At 44.9% G+C, this 13,373-nt stretch overlaps 1 protein-coding gene across 2 annotated transcripts in view; it reads left to right on the forward strand.

Moving 5' to 3' along the window:
- The window catches only part of LOC126868282 (irregular chiasm C-roughest protein-like), a 157,289-nt gene that overhangs the window by 11,449 nt on the left and 132,467 nt on the right, over positions 1 to 13,373 (forward strand). The window lies entirely within an intron of this gene.

Here is a 13,373-nt window from a genome sequence, read left to right on the forward strand (position 1 = left end):
CAAGCTCGTTCACATTCGAATGGAAATCGTACGGTATACCAGTAGAGTTTGCGACGACCAACTGTAAGATAATTTTGTAGTCTATCCGATCTTCGATGGCTGAGAATCATGACCGTTAATCACTAAAATCGCATTCCAGATAATCTTTTGCTAAAAGTAACGTAGATAAACGGATAAGAATAAGACACTTCCTGTTTGTACCGCTTCTCTTCAAACGTTCTGTTTTTATATCTCGTTGACATTTCCCATCGTTGTACATCTATAATCGTGATTAAAAATAGTAAGATAACAGGTTACTGACTAATCGGGATTTTCAATCAGGAAACAAAGGGAACAAAAATTCGCGTCTTTACCAACGAGTCAGATCTCTTGCTTTCTCGGTGATGATCATTTAGATTTAAATGCGCAAGTTACAATTCCCTGACAACGAATCGAAAATGTTGGTAATTTCATATCGATGAATTAAATTACGCCTAGTCTCATAAGTTGTTTGGAAGTTGAGCAAAGGTTTACGCTAACACAGCTGGATCGTGGTCATTGATAAGGTCGTGAAACCGGGGCGGGTCGAGAAGTTGGAGGAAAATAACGGCGCGGGAAAGTTGCTCAAGGCAGGGTGGCAATTACCGGAAGGTCGGTCAGAAAAACCATCAGCGCCTGGGCTAGCGCGGATTGTTCAAAGTGTGCCGAGGTAAAGTAACTATTCTCATTGCGGTGCGATAAATGGCGATCGTTTAAGCGTCCACTTTTTCCCATCCTTCCGGCCACGGCGATAAATGACCGGGCGTTCCAAGCGTCTTAGCATCGGTTTGCATTTCCGGCCAAGGCTAGCTTAAGATCACAGAACTCGAGCATCGAGAGCGTTCCTTTCGAGGACTCGTCCCTTCCCACGCTTTCGACCCGAGACGCCATTGAATCCTCGGCTAATCCGTGACACTTATTATCCTCCTACCCTTCCTGCTTACGGATAAATCGATCGTGTTGGCATCTCCTGGCAAATATTCGATTAACAAAACACCCTCAATGATCGTCGCGTAAAAGAAAAGAAAACGCTGCAACGAACTGTCTTTCTGTCTCTCTACCATCCTGCTTTCCCTTTCGTTGCTTCATCCCACATCGACGTTCTCCCACTTTCCATTTCGAGGGAATTTTCTACGTCGTGGTCCCAGGGAACGATATATCAAATGAGCACGCCGCTTTCTGAAGTCCGCCTTATCGTGACGGCTCGCGTGCTCAGACGCGTTCGGGTAAATCGATCAATTGCCGTGAATTGGCCCTTTCGTTGTAATATCGCGGCGTTGGTCGTTAATCAGCTGGCAACTGCCACCCACGCGGTGCACCTGGTAATTTTCGAAAGGACGAACAACACGAGACTGAAATGTGTGGAACGAGCTCGTGTGGCTACCATTTCCAGTCATTTCGTAAACCGAAATCTGATTATTTTTTTTTTTCTCCTTTCTTTTCTTTTTTAGCCAATGTGACACGTGGTTTCTCGACCTGCTTTTTTCCCACTCTGTGTATATAGAGCCTGAAATCGATTCGTTGGAACAATCCGAGGCGACGCGTGAATCGTTGTTCGTTGTTGTCGCTCGACGAAGCAACCCCTTTCGTTCTCTTTTTTTCTTCTCTCTGTCCTGCCCGCCCTGCTACCGCTCCTCCACCTCCGGCTGCCTCTTTTATCGGTGGCCGTGTCTCGTTTTCAACGGATGTATGTATACCCTTCGATAATTCATTGGCCGTCGATACTACAACAGGTTCCACGCAGCGGTCGCGACAGATCAATACGCTTTTACAATCGCTGCATGGAACAATAATTATTGCTACACGCGCGATAATTCACGACGATGTCCCTCGGTAGCCGTATATCGGTGCGCATCGACGATAGAAAGAGACACAGAGAGGAAGCAAATTATAGAGCGCCGGTGTATAGCACGGTACATTGTATTTTATTAACGTCAACGTATTAACGCGACGATGCCCGGGTTATCGATGCTCGTGACGCTCGAATTTTGCGGCGTAATCTCCAGACGAACTTACCACCGACCCGACGATACATATCTCTATAACTATCGTAACCGTGTTTCGGTGATTCTAGAGTATGCATACTTGCAATTTTCAGCCCCAAAACGCCGACTAAATTTTAATATCACTAATTGAAAGCGTATTACCGCAAATTTCCAAGGATTTCACGTAAATTGGTTGGATCGTGATGATGGTATAGTATAGCAGCATCTTGGTCGCAGATAATTTTGATTAAAAATTTACAGCGATAGAATATACATCGTAATCCTAAATTCGTGGCACAGATGCAGTCAGGGAAATTCTATGATTGAAAATATGACGAACATAAAAAATAACAAGAATACGAATTTCTTTACTTGGCTGGTAATACGAATTTTAAGAGCGACGTGTAGATACGCGTTCATGTCGTGAGCGGTCGATCAAAGTGAAACGTTATCAGCGTTCATTTACTAAGAATCAAAAGTCCCCTCGAGTACTCGATTCGTCGTCAGCGGAGATTCGTTTCTTTAGTCAATAATCGAATCGTCGTTTGCGAATGATAATCGTCTTCGCGTCCTTCCGTTTCGACGAGAGACGAACGAGCAATTTCACAGATAATACCGTACGATAGGAGCAACAGAAGATCCTTCTCCCTAAAGACCATCAGCAAACGGTGATTTATCAGAATGTACGAAAGGATGGTTTGAGGCGTGCATTCGCGTTAGGCACCCATCAGCTTTATCCGTTTTCTCCGTGACGCCTTCTCCCCGTAATCGGCGAACGATTTATTCCGGATTCTCTCTCGATCGCAGCTACACGTTTCACAGCCCGCGTTTCATTCTGGTAATAAGACCCGTATACTCGTATCGATTCGTTTGTATTCAATCAACTCGTTAAGTGGTCTCGTCCGTTGATTCTAAGTCGTTCCAAGAAGATAATTATGAAACTTCAACTAGGCAACCGGTCCTGTTTGCGCAACTCAAATGCCATATCGTGGATAACGTGTTTCGTATAGAAATAATGATTTAATGTACAGAACCATTTGCTAGAAACATTCCTAAATCTTGATAAACTTGCAACAAATAGCAGCATGAAGTAGAATTTTATTGACATTGGTTTTTTAATTCTCGAATATAGCATAAGCGACAAATCTACCAGTTTTATGACTTTATTTCCCACCGTACTTCTCAGTTCACCGCTTCTTTCTATACTTTTTACGTCTGATACAAGCCAATTTCATTTACAAGATTTTCTATCTAATTGAAGGTTGTCGACTCTGTCGTTTGACAAAACTTCACGTTCTTTTCTATATATTTTATAACGTTCGCAGCATAATATGTTGTTGTAATTTTCTTATTTTAATTATTTACTATATTATATTATTTAATCAATTATTATACGTATGATATACAAGCCTGCACATATTTTTATATTCTGTATTACACATTTTTATATTTTTTATTACATAGTGTTATATTTTGTCCGTAACAACATACATATAACATCGTAGTAATATAATCTTCGTTTCAAGGCTTTGACAAAGCTGTGTTCGCAAACCTGGTGTTTTTACACACGAAAAAAAATTACTCTATTGTGCGAAAATATGAATATCTCACACAGTATAATAATAATAATTAAAATATAATAACTAGACTACAGAACCTTTATGCAAATTCGTATTATCATAATCACACTCGAAGAAACGGAACCAAACCAGGCATTTCCTCCGTTCTCTAAATATTTTAACGAGTATTTTAACTTTAATTTGAATATTTCATATATTATGCGCATCCTGCATATTTTCGCACATTTAAATTTCCCACAAGCGTGTAAATATCCGCGGTTTAATAATAACATGACAATTACAAATTCGTTTTTTAATATTTCCTAGAATTTCTAAGAGTCCAAAAAAGAGTATTCACCCGATCGAACATTCATATATTCATGTGTATTGTTACCAGATCTGCATTAATAGAGCGGTTCCAGTTACCATGAAAAATTATCACTGAAAATGTAAAGCGTTCTTCAAAATCCCGATAAACCAATGCTACTCGTCTCTCAGTTGTCTAATAAGTGGAATCACATTAATCATTCCTTTTTAGTTTCCCGCATACTTTTTCTCGGTCGAAGAAAGGTCTCGTCGCGAGGAAATATAACGGGCTGCTATTCCGGCCAGATTGCATCCGACGTCTCGTATTTATGGCGCGGATCGGCAGAAAGTATTGCAGCGTTGCATGCGCGGCCAATATGCATATCGCGTTGAACGTATAATTAACAAGCCCGCGAGAAACGGGATTTCAGTGTGGTAATCGAATTACTTGGTTCTACTTGGAAGAGCGTGGCGGGTACGCGGCCGCCGATAGGCTCTCGGACCACTGTCGTCCGATCGATTTTGCGGCCGCTCGTCGCTGTCGAGTCTAGCCAACCTATTACCCGACGTATCTATGCAGTCTATCATAAAAGAAGGAACAAGTTCGCCAGAAAGTGAGTTCCCTTCCCTTCGAATCAATAATCACGTTCTAACCTTCGTAAAAAAGTGACAAAAAAAAAAAAAGAAAAAGAAAGAAAGAAAAGCGAGATGGTTTCGTGGTCAGCTATCATCGGTTCTTTTCGTAATGTACGAAACATGTCTCTGGAGTCGAACATAATTATTATGACGATCATTCGACCATAATCTACGATCGACGATTATTTCAGGCAAAGTTACCAATCCAGTCCAAACCGCGAATTAAACGTACCGGTAATACCTGTTAAGCGTTCTCTGTCGTCCATGTAAATTGACGTTAAGCGACCTTGATCATCCGACATTACTCGCTCGTCGAATCGTTCTTGGATACTTAACAGTTTAATGGACTTCTATCATCTCCTGGGGAAACTTTATTCTAAATGCGAGCAAACGTAACTCGTACGTCTGCTAATGAATATCGGTAGGTCGATTTATATTCCAACGACGTTGATCCGTAAAACGCTTCTACGATATTTAGTTCGTGACAGATAGTACAAATAACTCGTAGGGGAACGAACATCTCATCCTGGTAGCCGTTCGAATCACAAGCAATTCCGAGTACGACGGACGGTCGTTTCGTTCGATTTTCGTTGCGCGATACACGAGTTAGCGGGCGCAGGGCACACGGGCCTCGCGTGCGCTACAATCCAGCGAGAGAAAAAAGAGGCAATGGGAAGGGAAGGGGGAACAGAGCAAAAAAAATCGGAATGGAGGAAGGGATATATATATATAGAAAGAGAGAGGGGATTGAGAGAAAGATGAATGGCAATAAAACGTATAGGATTCGAATAACAAAGCGGTGGAACCAAATTGATCGTTAAGTGCGTGGACTGCGTGACTCGACTGATCGGTCTGTTCGATGGTCGAACAAGAGGCGCGGCTCTTCATGCCTGCAAACCTCTGGAGATGCTTGATCATAGGGACGAGCCAATTAACAGTGGATTATGCGAATCAAAATTAGCGCGTGCATCAATTTCTGCGTGGCTACCGGGACTGCGATAGCGGAGGGGAGGGACCAGCAGCGTTGTTAATTACACGCCGTTAATTGCATAGATATCCATGATACACGGGCAATCTCGGTTGGAGAAGGCGCGGAGCGTACGATCGTGTGCGAGGAAACGTACACTTAAACGACGATTCGTTGTTCGACCGATTATCTATTCGCTGGTCGGAAAAGGGTTGGAATTCGCAGCACGTCGCCCGTACGCGATATCCTTGGTTTATATTGTGTATTTTAGGTTTGTTTGATCTGCCTGCAAGGCGTTCGCGAATTGGATGACATCGGGACCACAATGTAACTTACGATTACGGTTTTCATCTCGCTGGTATTAACCAGAAGATTTCGCAGACACACTCACGTGAGGTAACGAATGGTTCATCTAACTTGTTACTCCTCGAGATGGAAGCTGCTCCAGTAGAGTGTTCGGTAGAGGGAAGATCCTTTAGTCCTTTAGATCCTTGGGAAGACTACTTCAGAGGAATTTGTAACACGCTGTTTGTCTCGTGAAATAGAAATTTTCAAGCGAAGTCAAAAGTACCAACCGATATCTTGTCAGATTAACCATCGGTATACTTATATTTACCATGCAAGAAATTGCATCAAATATTTCTGCTTGCACGACCGTAGAACCGTGCCAAACGGTTTGAATTCCAAGGCGCGAATGCAACCGATCTTATCGTCGGGCTGTTCTCGTACACGAGAACGATTGTTTCGACCGATAGTGAAGGCAGAGCCGCGGTGTGTGCCGTGTTCGCGGAGAGTTCTCGAGTCTTCCTGCGTGGAGCAAGAAGCGCACGCCTTTTCGTGGGCCAGCGTTGTAGTAGCACGGCCGATAGAAACTGCCGGCTGGGTATACCGCCATCCATCTCGAGTAGAAATAGAGCGGAGGATAGAACGGTGAAACTAAGCGAACGTCAGGTCCGCTGGACATACCCGGAGGATATTCGATAGTCCGATTGTAAAGCTGGTTCGGGACGTGGAACAAATAGAGAGCACGTCTGTGCGTCGTTGGAACTCTCTGCCTAGAGATAGATATATATGTGTGTGTTTCCACACGTTGAACGTGCACGCGAAAGTGGGAGAATTCGGAATGGCGCAGCGCGTACCCAGACCGCGTCTATTGTACTACCATCGATAATTTCCACGAAACCAATTCGAGAATTCTCTCGAGGATCCCACGCGAACTTATCAAGGAACGAAGGAAAAACCGCGAGTCGTTCGGAAGAAATCAGATAATTAGCCGCGTAACGAGCGATGACATTTATTAGCGCGAAACAGTGGATGTTCGGTCTGCTAGCCATATTTAGCTATGCTACGCACATTCCTCTCATCCCGGATAGGCGAAACCAGTTTTTCCAAGGAGATTCGTCTTCGGCCATGGAACACTTAATGAGAACCTTTCCATCCGATATCGATAAGATATTCTCGTATTCGTAATGCGTATGTCTTCGTTCCATTCACGGTGTGCTCGTAATCCTGATTTTCTCTTCTACTAGTCTCGTGGGAAGAGACGAGCGCCAAGCACCGAGAAGAGCTCTATTCTTTCTATAGGTATCCCTTGGTCTTTCGTCCGCAGCTTGTTTCGTTGGCAAAAGTGAAAAGTCGCGCGAAGCTATGAAAGGTAGGAGAATGGGAATACGGGAACGGGAACGCGACGAAACCGAGTATAAAAACGCGAGCTCCATTACGTCCCAGTGGATATATCCGCGTTTGGCCAGCAGAGAGTATCCAGCGCGCTTCGTCATAAAACACTTTAAACGGAAAACATTGTACAGCTTTTCGTCGGTGGGAGTAGCTAACACAACGCAGCTGGCTCGGTTGACCAGTTGAAAATTTATCGGCGAGCGACGCCACTATGCCAGACCACCCTCTTCCTCTTTGCTCTCCTTTCGAGTCAGCTTTATGAGTCGGTGCCAGCACGACGACGACGTGCCTCGTTTCTTCACCAACCGCCACCAACAGATGCATTTTTATCGCTGCTCGTTCGTCTCGCGTAATTCCGTAGAGTTACGAGGAAAAATTGCCACGGCGCGGCGCCAACGTCGATCGAACAAAGTATTTCATACTTCGCGGGAGACATAGACAAAGTTTGAAATAATCGAGAAATTAAACGAGACGTCGTTAATCTTTTTCTCTCTATCCCCGTTTTCGCCTCTTTCTCGAGGTTCCATGTAATCTCGTCGAACGATCGATCCGTCCCTTTTGAAAATTCATCGTGAAATAAAATGCGTTGAGCGTGGTCAACGTAAAGGCTCTGTCACGCGCATTTTTATCATACCTCCATCATCCCACGTACATTTTGTCGTCGAACGTTCACAGGCTACCCAAGCGACCGGGCAAGTGGCGCGTGTGTCAGTTGAGTGCATCCTCATTATGGTCACGTTGTGTAATGTGTCGCCGAGAACGTGAAATTTTCACGTCGGAATCCATCCACGTCGTACTACCTACGCTCATTCAGAAACATCGATTCGTTCAGACATTCGTAGTTCCGGAGAACTAACTCGTACATATGATCGATGCGAGCGTGAAACGTCTAAAGTTGTACGCGAAATTCGTAAACGAAGATAGTTCTCTCGAACCATCGAATAGAACGTTATTCGAACTTTCGTGGTGTAACCGTTGCCGCTATTCTCCGCATTCAACGCAAATTCGTCGGCGCGTCCTTGCGTTCCTACGTGGTGCGATGCGATCGAACGGATTCGAACGCATTCTTATTATTCATAGCAGTGCACTCGGAGCAGTCACCCGGTGCACGAGCGAACGCGTGAAATTTTCACACCGTTGCTAGCTTCCTCGTTCACTTTAGCCGCGTTCTCCCTTTTTCTCTCTCATATGGTAACACCACCCATATCCGATTCTATTCCGCACGCCGGATATTCCGGGACTAGCAACGCCAGATATCATTCGCCTTATTTTAGCCCATCCACCTACCCGTCATGAATTTCCACGCGAACGATGCCGCACCCTGCCACGTTTCTCTGTCCAACGCATGCCGTTCATTCTCTGCTGCATCCTGTCCTTTTCACGATACCCGGCCGGTCGAAACACGGCCATCTACGCGGCCCGGAATCGGTCAAAGGGAGCGGCGAGTTCCAATCGATCCACACCTTCATTATCCGTCGCGGGCGATTCGCCGTCACACGAATGCCGATTGCGTGAAATTTTCATCCCGGTTTTCTCTGTGCTTCCTGTGTACGGCAAATTTTCCATGCTGTAACGAAACGATGATCCATGTGGCATCGCATCGATCTCTTGTCAGCGATGCATCTGTACACTCCCTCTGTCTCTCGAAAGTTTCCCTCTCTGTCTTTCTCTCTCAAAAGTTTCTACCTCTATCTTCGCGTAATGTCGATGAATCGAGCCACTAATCTCTGCGGCAAATACGTTTCATGCTCTGACGTTTCGCACGGAGTCCTCCTGAAACGTTTCTCGCGAAGCAACTCGTTACAAACGCGATCCATTTGCGTCACCGTGCTTTCGAAAGCTTTCCTTGCAATCTCGATCCTGTCATTCGAGAGACACGCTGCAACCCGAGTTTTCAGGAGGAGGAGCATCGCTCGACGGCTCTAGATGATCGAACGCCTCCTCGATCGAGGATAGAACGATCATCGCGACAGTTTCCTCGTTCATTGTATAGTAATGAATTGTCACTTTTACGATATGTCATTGGGCATATATTACAGGTATACAGGAGCAGTTTCGATCTTTCGTCTGTCTTCCTTGTCGCAGTCGACGATGGTGGAACCGAGAGGAGAATCCATTGAGCGATTGTATCTCGGATATTCGAAACTCGAGCAATTCTGATACATCGTAGGAAATGTATCACGTTGTTAGCACATTTTTCCTGTAAATTTCTATAACGTGATATCTAGATATTTTTGATGAAATTTTGGCAATAATTTGACAATAATCGCCACTCCATGATACATGGTCTCGATTTAGTATTCTGTACCACGTATTTAACGAAAATTGATACTTTGGTAACGAAACCTATTATACGTAAATAGATCAGTATACATATAGTCTATATAATAATAATTCATTGACGTCATATACCAGGATAAAGCGTCATTATAAAATAGGTGTAAAATACGTGTAAATAAAAAGATGCAAAAGTTTAATTACGTACGTATGCTTTAAAAAAGTTTGTAGATGGAAATTCTGAAGACATTGGTAGAACCGAAGTGAAGATCTAATATATTGCCAAATAATATATTCACGGCATTACATAAGCGATTCGTTCTCAGTGTCTGAGATAAAAAATTTTGATTTACAATGACAAGGGAGGAACGGAGATTGTGAGAATTTACGCGATCTTACGAGAAGCATAAAGACGAAGAATAATATACCGAACACGTTGACCAGATTTATCGATCATCATCACACAGAACACTCTGTATATCGCAACGAGTTTAAAAGTAATCGGAGCAAAACATTGGCCCGTATAACGTCGTTATTCTAAACCATTCCAAACTACTCTGGATGCCTCTCGATCTCTCCCAGAAGCTCATCGAAACCATCCTATGTCACTGTTAACAAATTCCATTTGTTTCGCTCGTTACTCGAGTCCGGTGTTCTGACAGGCTCATACACTGATAATTGGTTCCCTTGAATAGTCGCGAGATACGAGACCCGTCGATTGTGTCCATTGTACCGCGAAGAGAGCTCGATGCCAATCACCGTTGACCAGCGTGACACGAGGAACGTCGCGTTAGAGAGCCCTTCGAAAAACGCGGGCAACGCGCGAGGATCGTGCGCCTCGAATCGATCAATCGAAGCGTGTCGCAGTGCCAAGACGAGCCGCGCCGCTAACAATGGGTTAAAAACAATTATCGAGCGACGCGGCGGGAACGAGACCAACCTCGCACACCCTATCCTTGTTGATCCCAGCCGGACGATCGTAATTGTCCGTCGTGGCAATTAATAGTCGTCGGACCGAGCCAGTTATGCGGGACGCGAGCAAACGGGCCAAAGGTAAATATAATTACAGTTGTATTATTCCTGTAAAATCGAGTGTACGTATGGCGAGAACGCTAGAGGGTGGTTTAGAATGTAGACGAGAATAGGCGAGAGAGCAGAAACGAGCGGGTCCTCGAAAATTATGAGTCCGCGCGTTTTCCGTAACCACCTTTCCACCACGTCACTTCCCACCCCCCAGAGCTTTACGTTCTTCGTTCGGCCTGTTCCAACGGGCGGTGCATTCATGCGTCGTGCTCGTGCAACTGCAGCACAAAATCTCCCTCTGGCAGATCTCGCCCCTCACAGCCCATGGTCGCCATTGTACTCTACTCCCCGCGAATTTTTCATCACTTCTCTCTACTCTTCTCTCCTTTCCTCTTTTGTTTTTCCTTTCCTTTTTTTCTTCTTTTTTTTTTATTTTTTTTTTTTTTTTTTTTGTACAGGCTCCTTCTTTCATCGTAGACGTTTGTTCGTGTCATTGTGACTAGGTTTAACCCCTTCGAGTGAGTAATTGCAGCGGAGATTTGACATATTGGCCATCGTTTTTATTAGAATCTTCGTGAGAACGACTTTTTGTCGAATGTTAGCGCTCTTATGTACGATAAGATGGTGACACGGATATAAATATTTTATGCAGGAATTGAGTCGTTGAAAGAGACAACCTGTAGGGCTTTGAATGGCAGACGCGAATATCAGGCTGTTTGGAAAGGCGAGGCGAAACGATGGCGTGTTAACGAAGTTTACAACGTAACACGGCAACGTTATCGCGACTCGTTACAAGGGAATTAAAACCGCGAGATAAACGAGTCACCTGCACGTACGCTCCGTAGAATGTATCCGACGCTTTAGTCCGTAACTCAACTCCGTAATTCCGCGTAATTAAAGCTTTCGATTTCGTACGTGTCCCCGATTCAACGGGTTTTCAGCCGAGCATCGATGGAACCACGGATTGAAATCAATCTCGTGTACTTTTCTTCTCGTTTTAACGCGCGATTCGTCGTGGATAGCGATCCACGCTCCCGTGAACAGCAGCCACTCGAAACTACCGCACTCTCAGTCTCGTTACTGTATCGCGAAACTTTCACCCACAATCCCCGTCGCTGGCATTGTCCCTGCTACGTCGCTCGAAATTCCTCTGCAGTAATTCGCGATCTAGTTCCGCGAGTCGACCAATTATCAGCGAGGAAAGTTAAACCTCTTTCCTACTGAAACACGCACGAACGTCGAACGAGCGACACACCGCGATCGTAGATAGAAGCGTAAACGAGTATCTTGTAAAAGCAGCGAAGCGACAGTCGTGAAAAACGAATTAAATAGAAAACGTTACTGCTATACGTTTTAGTAAGCCGCGTTCACAGAGTTTTTTATACTTGACTTATTCAAGTATTCGATTCTTCGTACTCGTAACGATTGCCACTTATCGTCTGTAAAGCGAAAAAGGCAACGGTTATATCGATTGTGGGAGTATTACGAATGGTACGTTTTAAAGCGATTTCGACGCAATACCGGAAACTTGTCGGATAGAATGCGTATCGATAACACTCGAATTCGAGAAACTTTCCCAGGTAGCTTACAAAGGGGAACCAGTATTAGAAAAGTTGACCTCCTTGGAATTTATACCACATTTTTTCGACCTCTCTCTATTATGACCTCTCAACCGGAAGCCAAGACATTATTGCTAAAGGCAAGACGAAAAGCGTCCACTTCGAATCGAACGACAAAGGGATTTCTCCGGATGCAGAGACTAACAATAGCAATTTTTTATCGTATTCTCTACCGGTACCCTTCTAATGCTTCACGTCGTATCAATGAAATGGACGATCTCTCTGATTAACGAACCGCGATACGTCTGTGAACTTGGACCGCGGAAACTTACTTTCAAAGCCGTGTGTGTACCGCTGACGGCGTGGCAGAACCTAAGGTCGCTTTCCCTTCCATTTCATTCGGGCCGGACGTGACTTTTCACGTCTCAACAATGGTGCAAGCTGTGTTTCCGCAGTAGCACGTGATACGAAAGCGTACGCGGCTCGTTCGTGTTCCGAGAGACGCGGTATGGCGACCAGCACACGTAGCAACGGCCGTTAATTTCCACCCTTCGCCCAAAGAAGTTCGGTAGAAGTTACTTTACTTATGTTTCAGGTCGTGGCACGAGAGCCACGCTTATCGTCATACTTTTTCCCCTTGTCTCCGTCGTTTCGTTTCGTTTCTCTTCCGACCGGCGCGGCGCTTGTTTTCTCTCGTTCCGGCGGCCCATTTCCTTCCGTGACGCCGGATGTTGGCACTTGTTGCAGAAATTACGAGTTAATCCGATAATTAGTCGGGCAGGACCTTGCACTTCCGCTTCTGTTTCTCTCGTGGTCTCTGCCTTCGTCGCGCCATTTACGCGATACCTACGTGTCTCAGAATGGCCCAGTTTCCTCTTGGTCTCGCGTCTCCAAACACGCCCGTTCATTTTTCAAACTTTTAACGACGCAATCTCGCGACGAGTCACGGAAACGCGAGCTTCGCCTTCCGCGTTCCTTGGAGAAGCTGTCGTGGATACGCGCGCCTCGAACTCCGAGACTCGTACACGTTCGGAATAATGGTGAATTGTGCGCTCCAACATGCCATAGAACGCGCAATTGAAACGCTATCCTCATTTCTGTACACCGCGGAAAATTCGTTCCGCGGTTTACAAGTTTCGCGGTATTCTACGGATTCGTTAGATCGTGCAGCTTCTTGCATTATGCTCGCAATAACGATAGTATTACTCGGTCGTCGAGTTTCTCGTCTTGTAAGCGAACGAAGCGAACATTACTAGTTTATTGCGCGGAGATGGCAACAGTTCCAAGAATGCGTTGCGCCAAACGGAATTCGAGTGTATGGGATGATGATCTTCTTACATTTCGCATCTTACGAATAAGTATACCG

Source organism: Bombus huntii, chromosome 8 (assembly GCF_024542735.1).
Source record: "Bombus huntii isolate Logan2020A chromosome 8, iyBomHunt1.1, whole genome shotgun sequence".
Lineage (NCBI taxonomy): Eukaryota > Metazoa > Arthropoda > Insecta > Hymenoptera > Apidae > Bombus > Bombus huntii.